Consider the following 11,736-nt stretch of genomic DNA (forward strand, 5'->3'; position numbering starts at 1 on the left):
CAACCAATCCTCTATCCAGTTGATACATACCATCATCAATATATTGGGAATTTTTCATTTCTTGGACATATTCAACATACATAGGATTCAAGTTTCTCCCAAAATCACTCAAGTTTCCTTTCTCTGTTTCCCACATAGAAATTTCACAATTACTACATGAATTTGTTTGACCTATGAAAAGTATGTATGTTATATCCTCATAAACATAGGGGCCGGCCTTCAGAACTGGTACCTTTCCAAATCCATATCCCTTCTAGATCCTCGATGCTTCCTCTCAAAATTCCACAGAAAATTCCTCACCAGTTTGCAAGGAGTGATTTTCAATGCACATTCCTCCGTTTGGTTTAATTAAATATTATATGACTTAAATTTGATGGAATAAAGTTTGACTCACATATTATACTCTGCCCTAATTCTCAAAATGCCCCATTTATGATAACCTCAGGTCTAGATTCATCCTACCTATAAACATTGGTGTTTCCAACTCACCTTTCCACTTTTTCATCCATCTCAACAATATTTTCTCGATGGAGTAAATATTGTTTCCCTATAATGGGCATGGAAAAAATTTCTTAATTATAAGAAGGAGAATCACGACCACCCTATGTGTTTCATAGAGCAATGAATAACAAAAGTAATTACTCCATTTCCATTTTTTCCCTCCAAGTCATTTCAACAGAGCTAAATATGTAAGGAAACCTCAAATCCCTTGTATTACAATTTGATCAATGTCTAGAGATAATCTATCTACATGAAAGTCCTCTCAAAATGAAAACTTCAACCTGGCTTCATGTTTAATTATTTACAAACCATATCACTCTTGAACTCACTCTCCACATAAAACTCCACTATGAGTATTGAATACTTATAAGAATACGTCAAGCTAAGTGTTTGGAGAAATGACTTAGACAAATTTTGGCAACTGAAGCACTACAGAACCTGGCCGTTTGTATATATGGAAAAGTTGACATAGATAAAGAAATATAAAACTTATATTAAGAGAACAAACTATAAAAAAAAATTAATGGCTTTGGTTGGTGCATCATGATCAAGACCACTTGATCAAGTGTATTGTCAAGGTTGCAGTTTTTAGCAGCACTAATGACATTGTTGACTATATGTGTTCCTCTTTCATTGTCCTTTAGTGACTGGTATGAAGCTATGATCTCACTCATTTTCTTTAAACCTTTTTATAAGCCAACATTCTCTGTTGTAGGTGTCAGGTAACTTGTATTGGCATAACTACAATGTTTGGCTATAATAGCTTAAGAAGGATTGTTTGCGACATAGTAGTATATGTTCGGGATATTTCCTATCAAAATGTTTGGGTAAAACACATCACTCATACCCACTTTATTTCCGAGCATAAATTCCAAGGATCCATGAGCTCCAAAATGCAAGACAACATCATCCTTGAACATTTTATATAAAAATGAGGAAAAAGAAACACATCCATGGTGTGGACTTCCTCATTTTGTGAAAAGAAGCTTCACTGGATTGGATTCATATCCAAAAGTTGGTTTCACTCTAATGAAAACATTTCCAAATTATTTTCCATGTACAAATAGATTCTCCCCATTAGAAGTAAGGTTCCCTGAAGGCTTGCCTTATTTTTCTTACAAAACCTTAACATAAGGTGTTAGTTGTTGGTACTCTCTCACAATCATTTTGTAAGAAATATTCAAATTTGGGTTGTTGAACTTAGCTTATTCATAATGAATTATGTCTTCAATTAGTGCTTCAAAACTATATGACATACCTCCTACATTAGATCCATCTTTCTTTAGTTAATATATTTAAAATTGAAGAGAACAAGATGTAGGTTGCAGTGCCAACATTTCAATTGTCAGGTGGGAAGTTAAATTATGTTATGGCTATTTTCTTATCCTCCTACAGACAAGTAATTAATAATATATTGCATCAGTGAATACTATAGTTATAACTAACTTCAATTATCTCAATAGGTTGTAACATGAAAAAAAAATGGCATTTTGACATGATCACCTTTGTTATTCAGTTTAGTTCAGCCGACGTGACCCTTGTGCAAAGACATTAAAAATTCTTATGAAGTCCATGAGAATTACTTAAACATCAATATAAAGAAGTTAGAAAAAAAATCACAGCCACATTGAAAGAACCTCGTAATGGGTCGAGAGAAACTTTGATCCTACATATATATTTGTACAGTACCGTGGCCGTGGTTTGGTATTCTGACATTGATGTAATGATAATATGGGTTTCACAACAAGGTTAACAATTTTAGAGAGATTAGATTTTCATGAGATTATCTAATTGATGAACTTTCTGAAACAGTATTTAGAAAAACAATAAAACCTGCCTGTTCTTGCATCAAAGCCCATGAAAAACATTGGCTCCAAAAAACCATCAAGCTCAGGATAAGCAACCTACAATGTAACTTGAATTGGATGCAGTACAAAAATTCTAATAATCCATTCCTTTGTAGTCTAGAAAACTAGTGTCAAGGCCACAATGTAGGGAATCATGCTTGGACAAAGATTTTATAGCACAAGGATGATCCTATCTAGTAGTTCCACCCATAAGTGCAAACTGAGTCATGGAAAACATAACATCTACAAGAGATTTCTTTGTTATTGGATCATCCAAGAAACGCTCCACCAATATTAATAGTCTTACCAAAATTGGTTGGACTACTAACAATACATTAGTAGTCTTAATATTAAGACCAATACTAATAGCCGAAATAATAGTCTTATCAACAATACAACGATGAGGATGTGTATTCTTCTAAAATTGGTATTTCATCTCTATGGAGTAAATATGATTTCAGCCTAGGAGGTGGTGCTACCAATCTGATTGGTTATTCATGTTGAAAAATAATTTAAAGGTCCATTTAGAAAAAAGAAACTCCCATCATTAAAATGCCAATGTGAGAAGCTTCTAACGGCTAAACAAGGATGGTCGATGAGATGCAGAGCATGTTGTCTTCACGTAGAGCAGGCATGGGAGGAAGATTTGTTGGTGTCAGGAATTGAATCTCATGTCTTGTTGACAATTATATGAATGGCCATGTTATTACCCCTAGCCATCCTATCATCCATTATCACTATTTTTGTACAAGTAGAGATGTTGTTAGTGCTATGAAATTTTAACTAGACTTGAGTAATGTGTAGAAAATATCCCTTCAATGGCTTCTAATAATGCAATAGAAAATTTGGCATGAAATCCTACATGAATTATGGATTCAATAGAAAGTGTTATTCAAGGCATTGTCAAATGTGCAATTTGAGAGAGTATTTCCAACAATACAATGATGAAGATGTGTGTTCTTCTGAACTTGGTATTCCATCTCTATGGAGTAGTTTTGATTTCAGCCTAGGAGGCGGTGCTACAAATCTAATTGGTTATTCTCGTTGATAAATAATTCAAAGGTCCATTTAGAAAAAATAAACTCCCATCATTAAAATGCTAATGTGAGAAGCTTTCTAGAAACTAAAAAAGGATGGTTGATGAGGTGCAAAGCATGTTGTTTTCATGTAGAGCAGGCATGGGAGGAAGTTCTTAGGGTCGTAACTTTGGCATACGATCTCCGTTTGACATGAAAAATGCCTCGTTAGAAAGATATATCTGAGGACTACAACTTATGACCAACCAACACCAATTGATTTCCCATGTTAGCCCTGTTGTTCCCAAAAAACGTTGTTTAGGACCTCAAAAATGGCTCTGGAAGTTTAGGGCCCAAAAAACTAACAAAACTAGTAAATTGTGCTACAATTAAGGAAATTGAAAAACTGAAAGAGATAGTGGTGGGGTTCTAAGTGGAATAGGTAGGTGGTCACCATAATCCACATGGATCATTCCTCCCCCCTTAGAAAGAAATGGTCCCCATAGTGTTGAGTGCCTCCATGAGATGGGGATGTAGGTTTTAACCCCATATAGAAATTACCTGCATACGAATTCTAAACAGAGAAAATAAACAATGCGAGAGAATAACACATAAAACACATATACACAGAGATTTTCCCCTGGATCCCAAAACTAGGACTACCATATTTCTTTTTCATTATGTTCCTTTCAATGTTACAATACATATTTATACATGCCGAAGCATCCAATACCATGGACCGAAAACCATCATGTCCAAAACCATGGACCGAAAACCATCGCGTCCAAAAACATGGACCAAAAACCATCGCATCCAAAAACATCTGCGAAAATCATGCACAAAACCATAGGTAGGTTCGCCCAACCTATTATAGGGTCCAAAAAATATTTCCCTGGGGCACTGCCCTAGACCCTATATAGGGGGGCTACCCGCCCGCCTCAAACCCCCCTTGTCGACCCACCTGCTACGTAATCAGCACAATGAAGGGGGCGCTCCGCCCACCCTCTAACCCCATGGTTAACTACATGTGCTAGTCATGGAAAGAATATAACACAACCCAACAGGGGAAACTTCTTCTGAACTTGGTTCCTGGTGAGCCACTTACCTTATGCAAGAGTTGGCGAACTTTGACAACTTGATATAGTTGTATCTCCTGCTGATGAGTTTTCTTGACCTGTGTGTCCATAATACGATCAGTTGTGGCTCGTTCGATTCAATTTTCTCTTAACTCTATTGGTGTGAGTTGTTCTACAATGTCTGATGTGTCATGTAATGGTGGGAAGTATGGTCAAGGGCAGTCCACATTGAACATTGGATGTAGGCCAAGAAATGGGGGAATGCTAAGATCAAAATAGTTATCTCCCATATCCTTGGTACTCATGTAAGGACCATATCGGAGTTGTCTGAGCTTCCAATGGGCTCTAGTAAGGTGATTTTTATGCAAATGTCACCAACCTTTGTCGCCCAATTGAAACTTGTGTGGCACCCGATGTTGATAATGTCATTGATTTTAATTAGAACTTTTCATAATGTAGCAGTGATTTATCGAAATGTTGGGTAGAGGTGGTTTTGGATTCAAATCGAACGAATGCTTGACTTGGAAGTACAAGGGCACCTCTATGGGTGAGGAGAAGATGTCAACCATACCAACCTACTTTTGTTGTGTGGAGGAACCCTTTCGAGGGGCCATGGATGTGGCTACGCTCTTCCCCTTACTTTGCGGGTGAAGCAAAAAGAAAAATTTTTCCTATTCTGGGAGATTATCTTACTGCATTTCTTAGTAGAGATTAAAGTGATGGTGGTAGGTGGAGCTACCTCCGATATCTTGTATAACGTATTACCCAAAGAAATAATAATAGAATGAGGTCTCGACTCATGTAAAACATGTCACTTCCACACTTATGGATGTCTTAATAATACATCACAAACGACAAGAGGAGAAACATTACACAATACCTCATCTATGAAGGGCTTGATGTTGTAGGGAATGCAACACTATTGGTTGACTTAGAGATCTCGTCCTTGGTGAAGCCACCCGATACTATATCATTGCAGGTGTGGTGTAGTCAGTACACCCAACCACTTCACAACCTCTACTGAAATGAGTTACTTTTGGCTCCCACTGTCGACAATGAATTGCAATAACAAACTCTTCACCCACATCTGTGAGTGGAAGAGATGCTTCCCCTCCTCTGGAGCTTTGGTCTCATTCTTCTGGATCTTGGTGGTGGCAACAGTGGCATTGTTTTCCTCATCAATAATCTCCCTCACTTTTCCATTCCTCTTCTTGGGTTCTAACTCAGATTTAGAACATGCATCTGATTCTGAAGCCTTTAACTCGACCACCAACGATTTCTTGGCACGACACTCACTAATTTTATTAGTGGGGCTCTTATGGAACTCACACCACTTTCCTGTGTCCTTCATCGACGTCTTGGTGTTGTTATTTTCTTACAACTTCGACAGGTTGTCTTGGGTCACCTCATGTTGGCTTTGTTGTCTGTTCCTTGGTTTGGGAGAACCTTTCCCTTTCTTCGGATTCACAGATCCAAATTCTCACTTCTTTTGTTTAAATTTTTGTGCGATCTTGACATTGTATCGGTACGCCTTGCCGAGCAAGGTCTGGGAACTCCATCTCATCCTGAATATACCTATGTAGGTAGCCATGGTACTTAAGTACCATATGTGTCTCAGAATCCTTGATACCCAACTTCCTGTGAAGGCTACGAAAAGCATTGGTAAAATCTCGCGCATCTTGGTCCCTTTCCTATTGCAGTGTGGTCAACTTTACGTATTTATCCTCAGAACTCGCAATAGGGTAGTACTTCTTCTTGATGGCATCTCAGAACAAGTTCCAAGTTGATGTGGCTGAAAACAGTGAGGGTTCCCTCTCGTCCTTCTACTCACAATATCTTTCCCACTAGTCCTTGATGTGGGGGGCGAATTTGAGGAGTTTAAAAGTAATATTTTCCCTATTGGAAAAATAATGAACTGAAAAATACCTTTCCAATAGTTTTAACCATCTATCTACGATGTCTACATCTATCTGGCCTTCAAATATGGGAATATCAAAGCCAACTTGTACCTTAAAGGGTGTGGTGCTTCCAGAGTAGCTACTGAAGGGAGATGCCTTGCCCTTCGGTAGTTGTTGAAGGATCTGGGAAAATTTTTTCGTCATCGTGTTCCTCTGTCGCTTGAGGGATTCTTCGAGAAATATTTTGATAGGATATCCTTCCTCCTTGTATTCCTTTTCTTTTCCCATGGAAGGCAATCAGGATTTTCGAGGTTGGTCTTACAAAGGTTCGACCAGCTCAAGCTCTAACTTCTTATATCCTAACCTTGTTGGGGACATGCAAAGAAAAACATAGAAAGACCAGAATCCTCTAATACCACTGATAGAAATTTAAATAGGAGCAAAAAAAATTATAGATATAAATGTTGGGCAATTTATTTGCTTAAATTGCTTCATTAAATTATCAACCAGGGAAACTCGTAAGCTTGTGATGGTGCCATCAATATATATGCAGGAGTAGGCAGCTAACTCTATGTCTAGCTAAATTATTTACAATTCAATATAATATGCAAGGGAAGAGGCTCCTAATGAAGGAGGTCCTGGTTGTCCTTCCCTACAATATCATAGAGAAATCATTGATTACATAAAACCAAAAACTTGAAATGAAGACAAGAGAATGAACTTTAATTGTTGTTCAGATTCAAAGAGAGAGAAAGACTAACTTAGTCTCTTGATTGTCCCCTCATATACTAATCCAAACTAAACTAAGATTCATTCATAAGCATAAGAAATGAAATGACATAAAAGTAAAAGAATGAATTCCAATTATCATGCAAATCAAATGGAGAGAGAGCCTAACTTAGACCCTTGGTTGTCCTCTCATATGCTGATAAGATTCTAATTTAAAACTCATTCATCAATCACAAACAAATCCTCAAACATCTAAGCAATTAAATGAAATAAGATCTAATATGAAATAAAATGTTTCTCTCATCCTTTTAGAGTGAGCTCAATTCTCTTAAGAACAAAGTGACAAATTATTCCATATACTACATTAAGGCAACTTATATCTAAAACTATAAAATGGAAATTTATGTAAAATAAAGCTTTATTCTATTCCATCATAAGTTGGATACGTGCTCTAAGAGTCCTCCCTTTGGAATGGAGGAGGTACTCCTATTTATCCAATAGGATGAGATAACAAACTTGTAATGATGATCCACTAATCTCTCTTTAGTTCCATACATTTCTCAACCATCTAGACACATAACTCTATCCTTCATGATCTCCTCCATGAGGTCCATGATCTTCTCCATGAGATCATGATCTTTTCCATGAGCCTTATCTTATCAAATTCGAATTTGATCATTCAAGGCCACATAAAGATGTCTTGGAAGCTTCCTTGGAACCTACACATGTCACCAAAACAACCCACTTTCAATATATAAAGTAAAATATATTATTTTGTAATATTTAATCAAGAATTTCTCTCAAAAATGCTTAAAAATAAATAGTATTTGGAAAATGTAAATGAGACCCATTAATGGTGAATAGTAGGGAAATTGGAGTGACAAGGTGGTGAATAGTGAGCAATATAATGGAAGCATATGTGAAAAATGTATGGTAATGAGTGACATTTTTGGAGCCCAACATACTCCCCAACTGAAGCTCTTGCATGTCCTCATGCAAGCTACTACAATGACTTATTTGATTTGATTCTTAAATGAGCTTCCTTTTACAAGATGTTTGGTTATTGTGTAACAAACATCTTTCAATCATGGACTTCCTTTTAACTTTGCACATCTTTGGACAACTTTTATTTGTTTGCAAAGCATTTACATATTTTAATGATTGGTTCTTGTGTTACAATCATTATTTACTTTGTTGAAATCTCTTTTTAATGATTGGTTCTTGTGTTACAATCATTATTTACTTTGTTGAGATCAATCATATGCTCATCATTTTGTAGTAGTTTTTATTGTGGGAAGACTATGTGGGTTAAGATGTAATATGAATGAGGAAAAAAAATGAAGTGTGAAATTTCCCCCTCCCCAACTGATGGTTTTTGGCAATTTTTTTAATGAGAAAGGAAATAGTGAAATAGTGGAATATTTTCCAAATATCATCATTTTAGCATCTAAGAAGAATTTCAAGGTTAAAGGTTAGAAAACATCATACCTTACTTACCTAAGGAAGTGGATGAATCATGCATGTTCAGCTGCCACAATTCTGATCTGAACCTTCTTCTTCAAGTTGTGGATGAAAGATGGATCTGTAGTGTCGTATCGGCTGTTGGATCCTCTGCTACTAGATGATGAATCTGAGGAGTCTGTTGAACATGGTTGAAAGTCGTATCTGCTGTTAGATCCTCCGATATTGGATGATGAATCTGATAGGTCTGCTGAATATGGCTGAAAATCTATAAGGCTTGGAAGGTATACAAAATATAGAAGTTACATTTCCCTCCTAGCCTTATTTATTGACTTGTACTCAAGTGATGAAAAACTGAAAAACAATGAAAGGAAAGTGGCTTCATCTGCTACAAAATATGGGTCTTCAAGTCTTCAATGCTCGATGGCACAAATCTTACTATGTGATTAAATGTATCGATGTCGAACATAGCAAGAAGTTGTTGACTTAGTGGCCGTTAATGAATGCCCCTAGCCAACACAAGAGCTCCCACCATTGATTCCAATGGGAGTCAGGATGCCTAACACATCTTGGTAGGTACGAATAAATTTTTCGTGGTCGAGTCACCTACAAGATCTAATGAACAAGGGATATTAATGTACTCCCATTGTTCATTGGCAAGAGTACTTGCCATTAAGGCATGCAAGCCTCTAGGTGTTTTCTACAATGATACTTTGACTCTAGTACTTTGACTCAAGCAGGGTTTTATTGCGGAAATGAAGGGAAATGGTAATGACATGGAAAATGACAATAAGCGTGTAAGGAATGGATGTAAGGAAATGCATGGTGTATGAATAAGAACTCTTGCTGTGAAAAGTGGATATGGAAAGGTCATGCTTTATGGTTTAACAATTGGTGGAATTCAAAATCTTTTGCAAAAAGGGAGTTGCAAAGGAGTGGTTGTAGAGTTGGATTTGTCTTTAGAATCTGTCATGACTTTAGTCTTTGGAAGACCAATTGTCATCACAATGTAATCTCCTTATGTTCACTTGATTATCCTGTAACCTGTAAAAAACTTGGTACAAAGAAAACATAAGTGTGCTCTAGAAGAAATGGCCAGTTTCTTCATGATTCTTACGCAAAAATTTCATACCAAATAAAACAAATTAAGGACAAACAAAGTGTTAAAATTGACTTAATCATGATATTAATATCAATCCATTTTTTTAAAATAACCATGAAAAGTAATACTCCCTGTTTGTGTCAGCTGACTTTTGTGCATGGCGAAAAGTTTGGCATTTGCTGTGTCCTGCGGATTAGTACGTTATAAAAGCATACAACAATATCAAATTGTCAATTCTATGCAAGTTAATCAGCAAATCCACCAAATGTTCTTTTAAATTATGCTTCCAAAAGTTCCATTATTTATTTTCAAACCTGCGTGAATTTTGTGAAAAGTGTGTTTGTTTGTTTTTTTTTTTTTTTTTAATATTTGTTTTTGTTTTTTTTTTGTTTTTTGTTTTTTTTTTGTTTTTTTTGCTTTCATCCTGTTCTTGTAATTCTCATGATTCTCTCAATTTTCATGCCCCCAAAGTTTTGTTTTATGCCAGTACCCTTCACATGCCAATGTTTACTTTTTAAAATCTTTCAAAACAACAATTGTCAACTATTTTTTTTTTTATATGTAACTTGATAACAAAAGATAACAAACATAATATAACAATCATCACAAAAAATTAGTACCATATTAATATAATTATAACATATTAATATATTAATATAATTAATATATTAATACAATCATAATATATATATTAATAAAAATCAAATATTAACTAAATATATAAATCAAACCTAATCAATCATTAAGAAATTATAACTAAACAAATCACACATGGATTAAAAATCAAAACAAATCAATCATTAAAAAATGATAACTAATAATATACAAATACAAATCAAAAGAAATCGAATCATTAAATGAAAATATATAAATATAAAACAAATATAAATAAAATATATTACAATAAATACAAAACAAATTTAAACTAAAAATGGAAAAGAAATCCAAACAAAACGTGAATATTGGCAGGTGAAGGGATATGGAGGTTTTGTTTTTCGTCGATGTACCTATGGATGAGAGTGCAATTACAGCAACTTCTGACTCAGTTTTGCGGTTGCCTTTGGATTTTCCTCTTTCACCACAACCAACATAGACAACCGTATCAGAGTTTGAATACTTGGAAAGAGCTTGACTGATGACAGTTTTGCCACAGCCAAATGCACCAGGTATGGCACATGTTCCTCCAAGCACAGAGGGAAATAGAGCATCAAGAACGCGTTGTCCTGTCAGGATAGGTGTGTCAGCCGCAAGCTTGGAGGAGACAGGCCTCGGTGTACGCACAGGCCAGCTCTGAAGCATTTTAAGCTGCTTTTTAACTCCTTGAAACTCTAACTCCAACACTATATGGAGAAACAGGGACCGACTTTGGGACCCTGCCCTTCGCTTTAACAAAAAGTGGAGAAGCGGATAATGAAAGAGACAAAAAGTGCGATACTTGATTCAATGGAAATGTAACTAAGAGCTTCTGTTTAAATATATTCAAAGATTTGCTTATATTCAAATATATTCAAATATATAGCGCATTTATTCCAAATATATGTCGACACCCTTATTATAATTTTAAAATGACCATCTTGGGTCAGATTTAAAATTATCACCTTTTCTAATCATCGAATTGTATGTGCAGGTTGAAGAAAGGTGGAAGGTTGAGCACTAAAGAATGAAGCCCGAATTTCAAACTGGCAAAGAAAAAGAAAATAATTTTTTTTTTTTTTTTTTAATGTTTTGCATTATTTTAAATATCTAAAAAAAAAAATGGTTAGTTTTTTTTATTTATTTTTTAATAATAATATGTGTATATATGATACATATATTATTATTATTCATGGAAATTTTTATTTTTTAAAATTAGAAAAACTAAATTTCATATAAAAAAATTTCATTCACAAAATTCTTTATTGTCTTTTTGCAAATTAGTTCTCCAGCAAGAGTATTTTTATTTGAACAAAATCAATAGATTTTCTGATCTTCCTGATTGCACGAAGCACAGGAAGAGAGCATACTAATCGATTGATTTGTTTTTATTTATGTAGGGGGGTTTTTTTGAAAAGACGAAATTTAAAACTAGCTGAACACTAAAACATCAGAAAGCTCAAACTTGAACTC

General features: G+C 35.3%; 1 pseudogene; it reads right to left on the reverse strand.

Moving 5' to 3' along the window:
* Positions 1-995: 995 nt before the first annotated feature.
* LOC149260558 (magnesium-chelatase subunit ChlH, chloroplastic pseudogene) lies at positions 996-10,929 on the reverse strand (annotated as a pseudogene).
* Between the last annotated feature and the right edge of the window lie 807 nt (positions 10,930-11,736).

This window comes from Pinus tabuliformis, chromosome 6, assembly GCF_031772625.1.
Source record: "Pinus tabuliformis cultivar Carrire ecotype Pingquan chromosome 6, CPIR1, whole genome shotgun sequence".
Lineage (NCBI taxonomy): Eukaryota > Viridiplantae > Streptophyta > Pinopsida > Pinales > Pinaceae > Pinus > Pinus tabuliformis.